Source organism: Triturus cristatus, chromosome 8, assembly GCF_964204655.1.
Source record: "Triturus cristatus chromosome 8, aTriCri1.1, whole genome shotgun sequence".
Lineage (NCBI taxonomy): Eukaryota > Metazoa > Chordata > Amphibia > Caudata > Salamandridae > Triturus > Triturus cristatus.
Genome location: NC_140591.1, coordinates 24,603,733 through 24,609,190, shown reverse-complemented (window position 1 = coordinate 24,609,190; position 5,458 = coordinate 24,603,733).

Here is a 5,458-nt window from a genome sequence, read left to right as displayed (position 1 = left end):
CCCAGCTGTACTGATGTCTGGATCCCACGGCTGATTTTTGTTGTCGTAGGCAAATACAAATCATGTGTGTGTACCATGACAAAGGCCTGTCTCACTGATTGCTATAATGCTGGGCAGGGAGGGGCGGCCAAAGCGCTGCCCTCATAGCGGTGGAAGGCGTCCGCTGTCACCAGGAGTTAAGCTGCACAAGAGCAGTCGTGGCAACAAACCGTGTAGTGATCAGTAGGAGTGAACGGGTCCTTTTTACCTGTGTAACTGGAGGGAGGCGTACAGGCTCGCTCATGTAAAGTTTCACTGCTCTTTGCCAAACTCACCCTTGGCCTATATCATTTGGTGTATGGTGTGAGCAGCACATGGGTGGTGTATCTACGCTGCGTGTATGTGTGCCTCGGAAGGGCACAATACAGGGAAAATGCAGTACTGTGCAGTGCGTGCATGTTAAATGCATGTGCTGGATGAATGTGTGGTACAGTACATGAAGCATGTAGTACTGTGCACTGTATGCATGGTAAATGTGTCTGAGTTCCATTTTGGGAGACCTGGGCTGTGTGGTCCAACATAAGCAGCGGAGGTAGGGGAACCCCCCCTACACAGACTTGTATATTGCTGCATTCCTGTAAGCTGAGTGGGACACACTGGAGAAGGGAGAGCCAGGCTCCCCCTGTACACTTCAAGGGGTGCTCGTTGATGAGAGAGAGGTCACAAGGAAGGGACCCAGGCACATCTCAGGAAGGAGATGGGACTGACAAGGGAATCAAGAGGGGTAGAGCTGAGGCTCTGGGTTAACCTTTTGAAGCACATTTCACTGTGGCTAACACCCTGCTGTGAACTCGAGTCACTCCGATGGACTGTGTCGTGGGGCTTTGGAGTTGCTCCTGTTGTAGCAGTCGGCTTTCAAGAGGAAGCGAGAGAAAGCAGAGGAATGGGCACTTCAAAAGAAGCAGACCCCCAACATAAACCGCAACCCCGTATGTCAGAAGGGGCCGCTGCTAAGGACTAAGCTGGGCCGAGCAGGCCGAACCTATGTGCAAGGAAGATATGGTGGCCCACTATGCGAGAAGGGATCACTGGGTGCATCAAGATGTGCAACTTGATCTACAAACCCCGCTGGGTAAGTGAGGCCGCCGTGGAAGCATCAGCGTACCATCACCAAGGTGAGGGACCCACTTCAGGCTCATCACATCAACCCCCACCATGGGACGGTTCACACACTTACCGTCCAAGGTGCCACAAAGAACCTCCGGTCGCTACTGTGGCATGACCGAGTGGTAGGAACTCTGACCCTCTGCAGGGCAGCTCACCGGGGCCACATTTGGTAAACTCACCTGATCCTCCTGCCGCTACAAGTGGCTGCGGACAGGACTCGCTCTGGAACTTTATAAGTTTCAAGCCTGCAGGTGCAGGTAAGACGATTGTATGACAGAGGCACGCATGGCTGAACCACGCATGCCTCTACAACACCGTCCTAACCATGAATGCGTCTAAACCACGCATTCCTTTACCACGCATGCTGGCTTAATGGCCAGATCGGCCGACGTTGAAGCTGAGTAACCAATTTCGAGTCTGGCGGGAGGATCAAACATCCTGTGATTCTGGGCAAATCACTTAATCTCCCCGTGCCTAAAAATAAAATGAATATGTATGTCTGTAATGCAACTGGCGCTCACGCAAAGCGCTCTGATACCTTTGGGTTGAGCTTGCACTATATACAATTTTGTGGGAAAGGCATGATGGTAAAGGGATATGTGTGGTAAAGATTACCACTACCCCGACTCCCCCCCCCATCCTAAGCCCTAAAATCCTTTCCCCCTACCTCGTCTCCCCGCCCTGAGGTCTAAAACCTACTCTGCCCTTCCCTTAAAACTACCCCTTCCACTCCCCCCACACTGAGGCCTAAAACCATGCACCCTACCAAAAACTACCCTGACTCCGCCTCCCTGCGCCGTAAAACTACCCCTAATCCTTCCACTGCCCTGAGGCCTAAAACCCTGCCCTGAAATTAAATAAACTACCCTGACCCCCCTGCCCTGAGCCCTAAAAACTGCCCTCTGCCCTGAAAACTGCAAAACTGTCTCTCTCCCCCGCCCTGAGCCCTAAAACCCAATCCCCTGCCCAAAACCTATACTGAACTCCCGCCCAGAGCCCTTAAACTCAGTCCCCTGCCCTAAAACCTACCCTGAACTCCCGCCCTGAGCCCTAAAACTGGCCCCCTCCCCTAAACCCCCCAACCCCTGGGCCCCAGCCCAACTTACCTCGCCACGTCCCGGTCCTTCCTTCAGCGATCCTTCCGGTTCCTCTCCCTGCCCGCATAGACAGCTAGAACACTGACTGCCTTAACCACGCATATGCGTGGTTAAGGCAAGCGTTGGTCAGCTTGCGGGGAAACGGCACACGTGCTTAAGGCCACGTTGTAAAGGCTGTTATCCAGGTAAGACTGATTTCAAGCCAGTCTGCCCAGGGGGAACTTGCTTGCTAGTTAGCGCTGCGGCGCTGGAACACTTTTGACTTTAAAGTATAGTCTATATGGACTCTTCCGGCTCGGACTAGTAGTGTGGTTTGCCCTGGATGTTGGCAATAGTGAACAGGAAGTAGCCGCTTTGACTAATAGCGAAGAGGTAGTGGGATCCTGGGAACTGCCTAAGGAAACACTAGAGCCCGACCCCTAGGGGACTGTGTAGTTGTTTGTGAAAGTCATATTTTTACTTTGTGTTGGTAATGGTGGAAATAAATAGTTATTTTCTTTTCTGAAAATTGAGTATTTGGCTGGACAATAGTGTACTGCTCTGCTGCGTTGCTCCTGGGAGACAAGTGCAGACGGGGGACTCGGCATAGTTGCTCAGGATCCATAGTAGGTGAGGCCCCAGGATATCAGGAGTAAAGGGTCTCAACCCCCACGGTTAGGCCCAGTAATCCCTGCGTGCCCGGGGCCTCTGAAAGGGGTTCTGAGACCAAAAAACCTTCCCTTGCGCCCTCGTAACCAGCCCTGAAAAGACATTGATTTTCCCTTTCAACAGGAACTGCTTTTACGTGTGAGCAGCGCAGTGGTCGAAGTGGGCGGGATTGGCAGGGCACGGCGTGCCCCTACTTTTTAAACTTAATAGATTGCGTTCCCCTACTTTCTTTATTTTAAACACGAGCCCCAGAACGGAAGAAATAGCCAAGGTCTATAGATAAGGCTGGCCATTTGCGGCCATCCGGGGACGGGCGGGGCGGGCAGAGAAGGAAAAGACCCTTCCTGCCCAGGGAAGACAAGGACAGTGTCCACTATCGCTGCGCCGCTGGCAGCTGCCGCCCCCTCTCTTTCCTACTCTTCCTCCCTCTCTTTCTGTCTTGCTCCTCCTCACTTACTGAAAACCGAGACTTCAAGAAATGGTTCTCACCCTCTCTTTCCTCCTTTAATTTATTTGTTCCTCCGTGATATGAATCCAAAAAAGAAGAACACTTTTGCTGGAAATGTCATCTTTTCCGGACTTTTTTCTATTCCAAAAATGCAGCCTCGGGAATAAAGGGTTAAAAATGTGACAAATAACTAAATAAAGCAAGATAGATTGGTTGCTTGATTTTATTCACACCCAAACACATTAGCGCCACTTTACAGAGTTTGCCAGTGAAGCGCTACTTTTGTTTTCTCGTCTTTCTTTGAACAACATTGATTTCCCCTGGTGGGGAAGTGCACCATTCCTGGAGGTACTGCAATGTATGCTTGATGGGTGGATTGGAAAACACATTGTGTACCACGGCTCTGTGTTCAGGGATGTGGTATTTTCAAACCATACCGTTTACGTTTTGTAAGGATATAAGTAATGGACATTGAAACGGTCCCTCCTGTAAACATGTCCTTAACTTTTCAGGCACAAGCACCCATTGCTTTTTGAATAATAGGTGTAAAAGCGTTAAGGTGCCATGTTGTTCCTGCCAACTTTACTTAATCTTGCATTCCCTTGAGTGTTTGCTTTTCAAGGATGCTGTTCCTTTTTTGGGCAGCATATTACTCTTGTCTGGTGCGCAATATGAATTGAGTCGCATCCGGGTGTTTATAGCGGAGCACAATTGGGTTGTAGTTGAAGGCAGAGTGAGTTTCTCTCAGAGGGGCAATATGGTGTTCAGTGGGGGAGAGGATGTGGCACTATGGTCAGAGCTGCCGAATTTGGAACAGGGGAACCAGGTTCAGCCTTCATGACCAGTCCCTCAGACCACTCTCCTGAGGGAGCACATTCCCATGCTTGACCTTAGAAGCCCTGGTGTCTTAGCACCAGCAGGTGGACCCTAGCAGTGGCCAGTGTGGGTTCACCTTGAAGACCTGTCCACCACAATCCATTCTGAAGGTCACCTCCAGTCTGGCGGGCGGGCAGAAGCAGCACACCCTAGAGCGTCAGTGACTCTGTCACTGAGGTCACAGGACCCTTGAGAGGGGCCAGCTGTAGGGCAGTGCACCGGTGTTACCGCACTGGGCGCTGACTTTGGGTGGAGGCATCGTGCTTGCAAGTATATTATGGTTTTGAAAGCGCTTGCTGCCGCCTTCCTGGACTCCAGCAATTTTTGGCAACAACTAAAATGTCATAAAATTATGCCTCAGTGTTGACTAAATGATGCAGCAAAAAAAGGCTGAAGCATAAAGCGGTATATTTTCAGATACTTTATTATTTGTAAACTTTTACACATGCCAATAGTCTCTGCAAAGATTTTGACTTATTAGTACCAGTGGAACATACAAATGCAGCAGTGAGAGAGGTGATCAGTTACATTTTTGAGAGGGGCTGTCCGCTTCGCAGAAACACAAGTCATATTTTTAGTAACTTTTGATTCGTTTGAGCTACAAACAATTTATTAGTTAAAATAGTCAAATTATGCAGCAGATGGTGAATTATGTGGCAAATATTGCCGGGACATTATTATATAGAAAACATTTGCAAACTGGGATATTTTGCTATTCATGTTTGAACTGCTCTTGTGGAGAAGGGAGCAGAGGTGCTGATGACAGAAACTGCCCGGCTGGGAGTCAAATGCCTCCTGCTTCCACTTTTAGGGGTGTTTAGTCCAGCCTGTGATTGGAGGCAAATCCCACTACGTGAAAAACTTAAATAAACACGTGTATCCATCGGTTGAATTAAATAACGTACTGAGCTGCAACTGGGCAGTGAAATGCCAAATACTAAACATTAGAATGATTTGCTCTTTCTGGCCACACCTCTGACTCCACCCACTGACCCACTCCTCAGGTTATTCCCGCCCTCCGATTCTCCGCCCACAGTTCCCCTACTATCCCCCCCCCGACCCCCCCCCCCCCCACTTCGAGCACTGGAGCAGTGACACACACAACACAACAACAGAACCATCCATAGCAATTCTCTTCTAATACTATACAATACTGCCATCTACCGGCCACAGCACCACAGTACAGCCTCTTTATTAATTGAGCTGCCGCGTCATCTGCATGTTATGAGCTGGACATGCCTGT